The sequence below is a fragment of the Pinus tabuliformis genome, chromosome 8 (assembly GCF_031772625.1).
Source record: "Pinus tabuliformis cultivar Carrire ecotype Pingquan chromosome 8, CPIR1, whole genome shotgun sequence".
NCBI lineage: Eukaryota > Viridiplantae > Streptophyta > Pinopsida > Pinales > Pinaceae > Pinus > Pinus tabuliformis.
The window spans coordinates 1,630,724,873-1,630,739,092 of NC_142294.1; the positions used below are offsets into that span (position 1 = coordinate 1,630,724,873).

Sequence of the window (14,220 nt, forward strand, 5' to 3'; positions counted from 1 at the left end):
TGACAACCCCACAATCCCAATCAAAATGAAACACAACTTAATATACAATATTAACAACGTTTTAAGAAAATAATAACCCATCAAAAATAAGTTTTGTGCAAAAATTTTAAACCAAAGTGTGGTGTGATGAACATTTTGCCCATCAAATTTCAACCGGCTCCGCCTAACTTCTTTCCAAATCTTTGTACCACACGTTTTCCTAACTTCTTTCCAAATCTTTGTACAACACGTTTTCCATGCTCATCATTTTTGTCATTTATAATGCCTTTTTACCTTTATGCGACTCGATCTCCCGATCGTCTGTTTCACGGGACACGGATCCAAGAAATAGCTCCCGCCTTCACCGAAAGTCCCACCTTTGTAATTTCAATGGAAATCCATCTCCAATCCCTGGGCGCCGACTTTTTCTTTAAGGCTGCGATGGCTCCTTAACAGCTCTGAATCCTCTGGACAGCGCACATGCAATTTCCTCACGATTTCTTGCAGCGCACACTTCATGGCCGCGTCAGGGTGCCCTGTTACTTCGCGCGCCGACTATGGAGGCTATATTAATACCACAAACCCTCCCCATTTCACAACACAGTTCAAGCTTTAAGCCCCTTTGCCTGTATTAAAGACGGAATTGAGGTTTCAATTAGGGTTTCGGCATTGAAAAGAATGGCAGAATTCGAGGACTTCCTGCCAATTATGGCGCAGAAATTGGGAGAGCGCGAATTCATGGCAGAGCTGTGTAACGGTTTCCGTCTTCTGGCAGATCCTCGGCTGGGCCTGATAACTTTGGAGAGCTTGAAGAGGAATTCGGCTCTGTTAGGTTTGGATTCCCTGACTGATTCAGAGCTACGGGCGATGATGCAGGAGGGGGATTTGGACGGCGACGGGGCTCTGAATGAACATGAATTCTGCGTTCTGATGGTGAGATTGAGCCCTTCGTTGATGGATGAGGCCTATAAATGGCTGAACAACGCCCTGGAAAATGATTTGGAAGAATTCCCAAATGAGAGATAGTACGTGTATTTTCAATTCCGTGTAGTGTTGAAAATGAATTGAGGCATTTATGGAGGTGTATGTAACAGATCTGGTTTAACCATCGGCTCCAGCGTACAGGGATAATTTTATAATGTCAGAGACTGGCAGGGTATCCATCAAATTTAGTCTATATTTAAGGTGTATTTATGTTTGTTTTAATTGAATTATGTATAAAAGTTGTGTAGAAATTATGAGTTGGAAAAAATGACATCTTTAAAGAATGGAGTTCAGAAGGGATTGTATTGTAATATCTTCATTAAAATATTTATTATTTTAAAGCACATCTCATTTACAAATTAAACTATAATCTACAAACAACAAACTAAACATATAACAAAATTTAAAAATAAAAAGTCTAGTATAATAAAACAAATTTATAAACTAATAAGCAACGTTGAAGATCTGATACACAAAATTGGGGTATTAGCACTTTGAGCTCTGCAACATCATTCCTTGAGGTTTTTATGGTTTCAAACTTCTAAATATTTGTATCTCCTCGAACTTGATTTCTCCTATGGCACCCCCTTGGGGGGAGTTAGTCCCTCGTTTCGCAATGTGGTGGTTGATAGATCTAACCCACAACCAAGTCTAGCAATACACCTTGTTCTAAGGGTCACACACCAACCAATACCAGCTCTGTAACACTTGGAAATCCAATTGCTTCGGCATCGACAACCCTTGCTTCAGCAAACAACTCATTAATCAATGGCTCATTCTTGTCGTAGACATCCAACACTCCTCTACTAAAAATCCTCGCCCACGAAATTGGGGCAAAAGTGGAACACATGTGGGAGTATGCAATAATTTGCAAGTTTGTCGTATCGTGGTCACCGGAAAAAGGTTCTCTTAAACTGGATTAGAAACAAGTGAATGCTAAAGGGAGATCTCAAAGTGAAACTTGGCTCAAGAGGTTTTTTCACTGTTATTTTCAACAATATTCAAGGTTGAGACAAAATCTTTCAAGGGGACCCTTATTTCATGAACTCAGTCGGCTTGTTCATGAAACCCTGGGTTCCTCGATTCAATCTTGAGCAAGAAGACTTTTCTTCAATTCCATTATGGATCTATCTATACTCCCTTCCATGGGAGTTATGTGATCTAGAGATTCTCGAGCATATTGGCAAAAAACTAGGGCACTTTGTCATGGCCTCAGACACCACAAAGCAAGGAGCATACACTACCTATGCTCGGCTCTGCGTCTACTTAGATATCTCCAAACCTCTCCCCACCAAAGTCCATATTAGTAGTGAGGACATCATTTGGGCATAACTGATCGACTATGAATAAATTCCTTGTCGATGCCACTGCTGCCATGAATATGGACACCTTTTCAGAGAATGTCCAACCAACCAGGCACAAAAAGCATAGTAAGGCAACCAATTGCCAAACTAGGGAGGATTCACCAAAATGACCAATCAGTGTAAAATCATAAAAAAACCATTTAGGACATCAATAACCTAGCAGATCTAAACAAGAATAGATATACAGTTCTCTAATGGATTTAGGATGAGGGACCAGAAGGAGGAGAAAAGCAGCCAAAAACAACAGAAGAGACTCTTGAAGAACACTCAAATCCACAAATCCTCAGTCCTCTACTATGACAATTGAAACGCCCCCAACACAGCCTCCCTAAGATGACACAAAAATGGATCATGAAGATCAAGAACCCTCAAAAGTGGATGAGGTCAAGGACATGGAGATCCAGGACATCAAACTCCAAGTGCTAGCGGAAGAATGGAAGAACAAAGACTCAACCTCAATCCCAGTAGAGCAAGTCCAGATTGCCACCAAATCATATCTCAAGCATTAGGATCTACCTCTTCAATAGGTTCAAAACCTAGGTACTCCCTTCCCCCCTTTCTTTTCCCTCCTCTTCTCAAGGTGTCAAAATAAATGCTCCTAAAAATCCTTTGAATACCTCAAAGGAACCAAAGAAAAGAGGCCAAAAAACCAATTGACAACTCATTCAAGACCTTGGAGATTACCTTTTCAACACCAGACAAGTAACCCTAATGCATGTCATCTTCCATAATACCAACCCCTCCTAGTGATGAAAGTTCTTTCATGGAGTGCTCGAGGCCTCAATGGTAAATCCAAGCAAAGGATCCTAAAACACAAAATCCTCCTAGAAAAGCATGACATCCTGCTAATCCAAGAAACCAAGTGCTCTTATGATACCCTTTCTCACATGCTTCAACACATATGGAAAAATAGTGATCACCTAACCCAAAGTGCTTAAGGTGCCCCGGGTGGTCTGACTATTGTTTAGAATCCCTCATTGTTTCCCTCAACGATTCTTTCTCCCTTATAAGAATTGTCATTACCTATTTCCATCCTATTGGCTCTTCTTAATCTAATCTGATCTCAAATATCTATGATCCTAATTCCCCCACTGATAAAAGACTCGTCATTCAACATTTGCATGCAACTTACAAGCTTATTGCTAATTGAACATGAAGAAAGCTCCATGTTCAATGATTTCATTAATGACCCCAACCTTGTGGACCTTCCCACCATTAATAGTCTCTACACCTAGAATAACAAAAGAGGAGGCTTTTCACAAGTTGCCTAAAGACTTGATCATTTCCTCATTTCTAAATCTCTTCTTCTTTCTAGAACCAATTTTGAAACCTCAATTCTCTCTAGTCATGGCTTTGATCACTGTGTTGTAATGGCTACAACCACCCTCCAAAATTTTGGCTTAGCTTCGTTTTGGAGCCTCCCTACCAATCATATTCACAACATGTCTTGCACTGTCAAGTACATAGGCTTCATTGGTTTTTCAGCAGCTTTCCAACCTATGCATGTTAGTTTGCTTCACTCCCCTCACAGGCTGCCACTCCGGACTTGGGCTAGTTGTTGGCTGAGCAGCTCCCTCATAAAATTGTGCAATCCTGGAGGGGAACTAGCCTTCCCTCCAGAAATTGTGCAATCCTGGAGGGGAACTAGCCTTCCCTCCAGAAATTGCGCAAATCTGTTGGGCAGCCTGCTAAGCTCAGAAATTGCGCAATGCAGTCAGATAGTCTTCCTTGGGAAAATTGTGCAATTTGGCTCAACACTGCAGCTCAGCCCAAAAATTGCGAGGAGCAGTCAGACATGTTTCCTTGGAAAAACTGTGCAATCTGACCAGCACTGCAACTTAGCCCAGAAATTGCGCAATTTTGGGCAGCAGTTACCTACTCCTCCCAAAAATTGTGCAATCCCTCTGGGACAGCCAGCCCAACTCCTCCCAGAAATTGCACAATTCTGGGCAATAATCACCTGCTCCTCTCAGAAATTGCGCAATCCCTCTGGGACAACCAACCCAGTTCCTCTCAGAAATTGCGGAAATCCCTCTCTTAGTCAAGCAGGCTATTGCATGTGCCTTTAGGTTTACCGGTTCCCTTCAGGACCGAGCAAAACTAATATGCATGCATGGGTTGATCTTCTCGAAATAGCAAAAGGCAGCATGCAAAAGGAATCCCTAGATCTAGGGATCTATTCTTAGCAACTGGAGGTTACATGCAAAGCTCATTTTAGAAACCTCTCGCCAAGTGTCGATTTTTCCTAGATTTGTGGCATGTGCGTCATAACCTCGATCTTGTCAAAACTTATGAAACAAATGCTGCAGAGCTAATTCCTCCCATTGATCTTGTAGCTCTGACATCCCACGTTGCATCCGGGAGACTTCGTCACTTTCAGCTTAGCTGTTTCAGGGTAAGTATGCTTTTCATGTCTCGTGTTGCGTTTCTGTTGCTTTTTGTGTTTCGTTTTGTGTGAGTGTTGTCTTCTTGATTTCAATGAGCGCTTGTTGTCGTTTTGATGTATGTTAGCTTGTAGAAGCATTGTTTCAGTTTTCGTTCACATCTCATTGCTGTCGCATGCATAACACATGCATGTTTTCCCATTTTCTGAATCTTGCACTTGTTGTTTGCATGCATAATCATTCAATCTTGTTTACACTTAGTATCACCATGCATTCAGACTTCTCATGTTTTCAGTCACCCGTCGGCGGGTCTGGGCTGCCTTAGCCCGAACCTTGCCTTACCCGACTATCATTGCACACTTCTATAAGTGAAGGCTCTACCTTCCATCCAGAAATTGCGCGTCTGGCCCAACACTGACCTCTAGGCTTGCATTGTGCAATTCTGGGAGGCAGTGCCTTGTTGGCCCCAGAAACTACGCAATACAGTTTGCTGGTTTGCATGCCACTGCTCACTGAAATTGTGCATGGCGCGGTTTCAGTCCTCAGCAAGCCAAGATGGACTATGCATTGCACAGTTCTAGCAGTCAGTCAACCTCCTGACAACTTGAGCTATGCCTTGCGCAGTTTTGGTAGTCAATATCCCAACGTCCTAGTGAAAATTGCGCAATCTTCACAGACAGTCACATATGTATGTTTCATGTCAATCCTCTAGTTTGTTTTGGTTTTCAACTGACAAATTTATTGTCATGATTGTTTCTATGTCTACAGGTATCACAGGTCTTCGTCTGCCTCTCAGCAGCACAGGTACAATGGCTTCTAGGAGATCATAGTCGAAGACACCGTTCATAGCACAATTGGGGATGCAATCGATCAAGTGTCTATGAACTTGCCTATATATGAAGACATCAAGTTGTTCATGGACAAGGATATCAAGATGAAATGGCAGCAACATCATAGCGAGTAGCACCATCTGCGGTAGCAGAAGGTAGCACACCTGCATGCGACAAATGCAAGAGGAGGTTGTTGGCAGTGCAGAGGCGGAACAAAGTTGCAAGCTCAAGCAGATCCACCTGTGATGAAAGCATCTTTGGAGATTGAGGCTATGAGGCGATGGTGCGACAAGAGGATTGCGCAAAGGCAGAGAGAGAAACAGAGAAGGAGTTATAGGTGATGAAGTGGCAACTCAAGGAAGAACATGAGTTGCACAGACAACATAAGGAGTTGAAACGGGAATAGGCACAACAGGAGGTGGAACATGCACAGACTAATGAAACTGCACCCATACAGGTTATGGACCCATCCAGCGGTTGGCATGGAGCAGACAGGGTGAGAAGTGTTGTCGATCGCATGCAAGGGTATTTAGGAGCTTGGATGTCATTATGCACATGCATGCAATCCCACCCATTTTTCACACTCATTGAGGCGAAGACAAGAAGCAAGTCTGAGTGGAGCTGAACATGTATTTCAACAAGTTGATGTGCATGGTCACCAACACACATTTGGAGATCAACACAGACACTATGCATCAATATGTTGCTGGTCCAGTTGCACTCAAGACGATGATGTGCATGTTATCATATGATTTGGATAGAGGATCCATATCAGTGTACCTGGATGCAATGGAGGCAAGAGTTCACTTTCAGCAGAATGTCACCATTGAAGTGCACGTGCACCATCACGTTCAACCAAGCCTCGCATCAGTTCGCCACTGTCAATCATCGCAAGGATGTGGAAGAGTTGATCTTACCACAACTGTCTGAGTGTTAGTGATGTCTTGCATGGGTTGCTCGAGCCTATTTTGTCTCACATGGGTACATGTGCAGATTGTATGTAACATCTTGTCAAGTGGAAGTTCATTTGTCGATAGTCGAATGTAACGGTCATAGAGTAGTTGAAGAGTCATGAGAGTAGGTGAACAATTACAAAGGGGAATGTCAAGTGTCACCCCATCGTTTGCTATATATAGTACCTCATAACTCATTGTAGAGGCTTTTGGTCAACCAAGCTTTTGATAGGAGTATCTTAGAGAAATCTTGGCGAGTACTGTAACGAGCCTTGGCTTCTCCACAGTGCAAAGCTAGTATGTCTCTTTGGAGGAGTAGGCGGCAGTGACTGTAACGTTCCGTTATCGGGACTAGTGGTTGGTCATGGTTGTACTGTATGATCGGAACTTTCACTTCTTAATATAACAAAGCCAACACATTTCATGCATATGTTGTTATTGTATTTCAGTGATCTTGGTTACTCTAATGATATGTGTATATGTTTGCTTATGCATGCATGCATGGACTCTTTCTGTATAAGTATGTATGAATATTACTGAGATGTGTTGTTGGTTTAACCATCACTTTGGATTGTTAGCTTACTTGCTTTCTAGTTTGTGATGCATCTTCGCTCGTGTGTTCCCTTCCAAGCCGCGTGCTTCCACAGGTTTCCAAGGGGTGCACTCACCTCACTTTCCATGTGTTAGAACCATTCATGCACCTTCCTTGGCTTGCTGCACATGTCACACCCTTGCTACCAACAAGGACATCTTACTTGCCTCTACGCGCAACCGTGGTCAAGGCGATACTATATGACCCACTACTGGGACTCCTACACCAAATGATCTGAGGTCTAGTTGGGACTTCTTACCGGGGAGATCCCATGACATGTTGGCGGGTCCAACACTGTCAACATTTGGCGCTAGAGGGAGGGCCAAGTGACAAGCTAAGTCCTCACAATTTGTTTTGAATCTCTGCATATCATTCATGACTAACTACATAGTTTCTATTTTGGAGTGTATGTCTTATGGAAACAACTTCGAAATCTCGAAAGAGCTTTGGGATAACTAGTCACATAAAACATATGAAGGTGGAGGCCATGTTGCCTTGGTTAGGCACGCGGTCGGCGTTGTAGGATCACGTGAAAGACATGGAATCTTTGAAGAATACATGACCTGCGCGTTGTTTGTCTAAACGTTTCGAATGCACCCAATGCACTGGTGTGCCATGCTGCCTAAAAATTTCATTCTCTTTCTCATCTGGTCGCAGAGATAGACCGTGCTTTCAATCACTTTAACCGTAAAGCACTCAATAAAGAAATTGTGGAATTACAAAAAGCATTTGATGAATTTGCTGAACAGTTTCACACACGCTTGTGTAATCTTGCATACCAAATTTCACGAAGATGAAATTGATTGGGAATTTCTCGATGGAAGATTTGAGTATCTTCTTCACATATCCAAAAATAAAAAAAATTTGAAATCATCCGAACCCCGATCAACACACCTCGGTGATGGAGCTGTACAATCACAGGTAGGCATAGTTGCTGTCACAAGTGACTGTCTGCCTTTACCTCATCAAATAGCTCCACCACCGCAGAGTGATGTGGGAGATTATGCACACACATCTGTTGAACTGTCACATCCTCCCACCCCACCTGCTCCTGATATCTACGCAGATTTGGCTTGCAAACCTGCTGGTTGTCACGTAGATTCGTTCCCTCAACCTTTGTCCCTAGGTGTTGTTGATCCTCTGGATTGTATTGTCTTGTGTTCTTCCATTCCAGACTCCACACTTTTTGTGAACGAGGATCAACATGTTGACGGATTTTGTGTTATGCAGCTAACCTGTGTCATCATGCATTATGAGTATGTGCGGGAATCTAAAGAAGAACCTGCGGTGAAAGATGACTCCCTTCCATTTGTGCCTCACCTGCTCTATCCTGACATCCCTTGTGATTCTGCCATTGTTGATTTCCCCTGTGAAAACTCATTTCTGAATGTTTCTACTTTCGATCATTCACAGGACACGTTGGATGTCAGTATGTCATTACATTGCAGAGAGGACACATATTCCTCTAAAAGTTCATCCAATTCGTCATCTATCATTTCTAAAAACATAGAGGGTGAACATCCTTGATTCTCATCTATCCCTATGCACGATTCATAAAATCACGAGGATGCCAACAAACATCCTGAATTTTCTGATCTTGGTTGTCGTGATCTCTATACTTATTCATCCGATCATGATGTTGATTCAATTGTTGTTAATCTGTCTAAGACACTGGCCTACGATGATCTATCTGTCGACGAAGTCAAAACCTCGCAGACTGTCGAGGAACTTTAGCCCAAGCTGATGGTTATGTCAAGTCATCATTGTCCTGAGGTTGGTTTCACTTCTGATAAGGAAATTGTTGAAACACACAAGGCTCCTCATCACTCTCTGATTTGCATTGAATATCAACCAAACAACTAGATTTCGCTTCCTCCACTCGAACTACACGACCCCATCACTCTTGCATTGGAGGAATCTTACATAGAAAGCACACTTGCGCAATGTAAGTGGTCTACCTTTCTCACATTTCTCTTGCATGTCACAGTCAAGAGAATGTATATGCTTAACATCTGCATGCAGTGTAGCACAACACCATGGAAAGTTCACAGAGTGCATGTCATGCACTTTCACTCATTTCTTTTCTATGGACGCACTTAAACCTGGGATGTGTTTGTCTTCATTGTTATATCTTTCACACTTGCTGGTTTTCACAACTGCGTTATTCACAAACCATGCCTTCACCAACATGGGTCGACCAATGCACTGGTGGCTGCATTGGAAGTATCACTTTACATAAGCATACCCATTCACCGTTAGCTTAGGAGTAGGAGTAGTGCTTACTTTTAGTTTGTTTGCTTGCATACATGTTTTCTTCTTTCTTTGCATGTTTGTTTGTTTGTCATATTGTTTTCTTATGCATTTACTTCTTCTTTTCCTTTGTTTTCTTGTTTGCTTATTCGTTCACATCCGTAGTTTAGTTTCACATGAAACCGTGTGCGACTCCTAAAACAAGCTAGGTAAAGTACAAGAGGATTTGTGCAGTTATCAATACTTGGTTATATGTTGTCCTACCTCTATATGAAGAACTTGTTGTCTTCATTTCATGATACATCAATGGAAAATACGTACTATTCGAAGTAAACCTTGGTCAAAACACAACCCTTGCGTGCTAACTAGTGTCACCTACTCTAGTCGGTTGTTTTTGGATTAATCCTTGTTAGCTTAGTCAAGTAGAGTAAGGTGAGGGGGGAAACCTTAACAAGCACGTCAGAGGTATATATAAACTGCTTCTCTGAAGGAACGACCTCTTCTGCCCTCAAAAAGTCGGGATCCCTCTTCCGCCTATGAATTGAATAAGTGTTATGCACAATTACGAAAAATGATAAATGAAAAATGAAAAAAAGAAAATTTGAAAAATTTTCGAAAAATGAAAGATGAATAAGGCAAAAGAAGAGAAAGGCTTCCTACGCAGAGAGGTTATGCAAGTAAATCCACCAGGGTATTAACAAGGCTCACTGGCAGCGGAGCGATGCTTGTATTCCTGCGTGACTCCGCCAGGGTACTATCCAGCCCTGCTGGCAGCAGAGCGATGCTTGTATTCCTGTGTGACTCTGTCGGGGTACTATCAAGGCCTGTTGGCAGTGGAGAAACACAAGAGATGAAAATAAAACTTTGACGATCATACTGCTTGTGCACCAATATACCCCTCATCCCTAATCGAAACAATTGTGTTGGCTTGGCTTGGAATGTGTTTCGACCGACCAAGAGCTTGGCAGATGCTACATCTTATAATCAAGCAAGTGTGGAAACCAAGACAAACAGAGAACTTAACAATACTTCTGGAGGTGTTAGACTTGCTTTTCATGAACAAGGTCCATTTAGAGAGCTAGAGTTCTACTAGTGTGTCACCAAGTGTTGTAGCAGTGATAACCACCCTCCAAAATTTTTCCCTGGCTTCATTTTGGAGCCTCCCTACCAACCATCTTCGCAGCATGTCTTGCACTGTCAAGTACATAGGCTTCATTGGTTTTTTAGTAGCTTGCCAGCCTGTGCATGTTACTTTGCTTCACTCCCCTCACAGGCTGCCACTTCGAACTTGGGCTAGTTGCTAGCTGAGAAGCTCCCTCATAAAATTGTGCAATCCTGGAGGGACACCAGCCTTCCCTCTAGAAATTGTGAAAATCTGTTGGGCAGCCTGCTGGGCTCAGAAAATGCGTAATGCAGTGAGACAACCTTCCCTGGGAAAATTGTGCAATCTAGCCCAGCACTGCGGCTCAGCCCAAAAATTGCGAAAATCAGTTAGGCAAACTGTTGAGCTCCAAAATTGCGCAGAGCAGTCAAACATTCTTCCTTGGAAAAACTGTATAATCTGGCCAGCACTACAGCTTAGCCCAGAAATTGTGCAATTCTGGGCAGCAGTCACCTGCTCCTCCTAGAAATTGCGCAATCCCTCTGGGACAACCAGCCTAGCTCCTCCCACAAATTATGGAATTCTGAGCAGAAGTCATCTGCTCCTCCCAAAAATTGCGCAAGCCCTCTAGGACATATAGCCTAGTTCCTCTTAGAAATTGCGCAAATCCCTCTCTTAGTCAAGCAGGCCGTTGCATGTGCCTTCAAGTTGACCAGTTTCCTCGAGGACCGAGAAAAAACGATTTGCATGCATGGGGTGCTCTTCTTGAAATAACAAAAGGCAGCATGTAAAAGGCATCCCTAGATCTAAGGATCTATTCTTAGTAGCTGGAGGTTACATGCAAAGCTCATTTTAGAAACCTCTCACCAAGTGTCACTTTTTCCTAGATTTGTGGCATGCGCGTCATAACCTTGATCTTGTCAAAACTTATGAACCAGATGCTACAGAGCCCATTCCTCACATCAATCTTGTAGCTCTAACATCCCACATTTCATCCAAGAGTCTTTGGCACTTTCAGCTTAGCTGTTTCAGGGTAAGTCTACTTTTCATGTCTTACACTACATTTTTGTCACTTTTTGTGTTTCACTTTGTGTGAGTGTTGTCTACTTGATTTCAATGAGTGCTTGTTGTTGTTTTGATGTATGTTATCTTGTCGAAGCACTGTTTCAGTTTTCATTCGCATCTCACTGTTGTCGCATGCAAGACTCTGATTTTGCATCGACGATCGCCGTTGCGGTGACCCATTTCACACACATGCATGTTTTCCCATTTTTTGAATCTTACACTTGTTTTTTGCATGCATTATCATTCAATCTTGTTTATGCTCAGTATCACCATGCATTTAGACTTCTCATGTTTTCAATCTCCCGTCGGCGGGTCTGGGCTACCTTAGCCCGGACCTTGCCTTGCCCGTCTAGCATTACGCATTTCAGGGAGTGAAGGCTCCACATTCCCTCAATAAATTGCACAAGTTTGGCCCAACATTGACCTTCAGGTTTGCATTGCGCAATTCTAGGAGGCAGTGCCTTGCTGGCCCCAGAAACTGCGCAATACAGTTTGCTGGTTTGCATGTCACTAATAAATGAAATTGCGCATTGTGTAGTTTTAGTCCTCAGTAAGCTAGGCTGGATTGTGCATTGCACAGTTCCAGCAGTCAGTCAGCCTCCCGATAGCCAGGACTATTCCTTGCGTAGTTTTGGCAGTTAGTCTCCCAGCCTCCCGGTGAAAATTGCGCAATCTTCACAAATAGTCACACAACTATGTTGCATGTCAGTCCTCCAATTTGTTTTGGTTTTCGAATGACAGATTGCTTGTCATGAGTGTTGGTATGTCTCTAGGTATCAAAGGTGTTCGTGTGCCTCTTAGCAGCACAGGTACGATGGTTTCCAGGAGAGAAGAGTCGAAGACACCGTTCAGAGCACAACTGGGGATGTAGTCAATCAAGTGTCTATGAACTTGCCTATCTATGAAGACATCAAGTTGTTCATGGGCAAGGATATTAAGATGAAATAGAAGCAACAACACAATGAGCAACACTATTAGAAACAATAGAAGGTAGCACACTTGCATGCGATAAATGCAAGAGGAGGTTGTCAACAACGCAGAGGCGGAAGAAAGTTGCAAGCTCAAGCAGATCCACCTGTGATGAAAGAAGCTTTGGAGATTGAGGCTATGAGGCGACGACATGATAAGAGGATTGTGTGAAGGCAGAGGGAGAAATAGAGAAGGAGTTACAGGTGTTGAAGTGACAACTCAAGGAAGAACAAGAGCTGCACAGACAATAGAAGGAGTTGCAGTGGGAATAGGCACAATAGGAGGTGCAACATGCACAAACTGATGAAACTGCGCTCATATAGGTTATGGACCCATCCAACAACTGGCATGGAGTAGACAGGGTGAGCAGTGTTTTCGATCACATGCAAGGGTATTCAGGAGCATGAATGTCATTATGTGTACGCATGTGATCCCACCCATTTGGCACACTCACCGAGGCGAAGACAAGAAGCAAGTACGACTGGAGATGAACAACTGTTCGAGTGTTAGTGATGTATTGCATGGCTTTCTCAAGCCTATTTTGTATCACATGGGTACATGTGCAGATTGTATGTAACATTGTGTCAAGTGTTGATAGTTGAATGTAACAATCATAGAGTAGTTGAAGAATCATGATGGTAGGTGAGCAATTACAAAGGGGAATGTCAGGTGTCACCCCACCCTTTGCTATATATAGTACCTCATAACTCATTGTAGAGGATTTTGGTCAACCAAGCTTCCGATAGGAGTATCTTAGAGAAATCTTGGAGAGTATTGTAACGAGCCTTAGCTTATCCACAGTGCAGAGCTAGTACATCTCTTTGGAGGAGCAGGCGGCAATGACTGTAACATTCTGCTATCGGGACTAGTGGTTGGTCATGGTTGTATTGTATGATTGGAACTTTCACTTCTTAATAAAAAAGAGCTATCATGTTTCATGCATATGTTGTTATTGTATTTAAGCTATCTTGGTTACTCTAATTATATTTGTATATGTTTTCTTACGCATGCATGTATGGACTCTTTATGTATAAGTATGTATGAATCTTACTGAGACGTGTTGTTAGTTTAACCATCACTTTGGATTGTTATCTTACTTGCTTTCTAGTTTGTGATGCATATTTTCTTGTGTGTTCCCTTCGAAGCCGCGTGCTTCCACAGGTTTCCAAGGGGCACACTCACCTCACTTTCCGTGTGTTAGAACCATTCATGCACCTTCCTTGGATTGTTGCGCATGTCACGACCTTTCTACCAACAAGGACATCTTACTTGCCTCTGCGCACAACCGTGGTTAAGGCAATATTGTACGACCCACTGTTGGGACTCCTACACCAAATGGTTTGAGGTCTAGTTGGGACATCTTAATGGGGAGATCCCCTGACATGTTGGCAGGTCCAGCACCGTCAACGAACTGGAAAATTGTTCTTTCTTTCAACTCATCATGTCACCTAGGAATAAACCATTCTAATTTGAGGCTTTCTAGCTATGATACCCCAAATTCCTCTCCAATGTAAAGTCTTAGTGTAATGCCTTACACTCTATCTCCAGTACCATTATGTTTTGTTAACAGTAAAGACTTAAGATGATAAAACAAAATTTGAAAGACTGGAATCTCAAAAGCTTTGGCAATAACTAGAACAGGCCATGGCCAACATATAACAAACCATAATAACGAAAGGTCATTTTGCAGCATTAACTTCTAAGGAAGCCTATATTCAAAAAATTCTAGAAGAATTACTAACTAAAGA

General features: G+C 42.6%; 1 pseudogene; it reads left to right on the forward strand.

Moving 5' to 3' along the window:
* The first annotated feature begins 291 nt into the window (after window positions 1-291).
* Window positions 292-1,156, forward strand: LOC149242370 (calcium-binding protein KIC pseudogene; annotated as a pseudogene).
* Window positions 1,157-14,220: the final 13,064 nt, after the last annotated feature.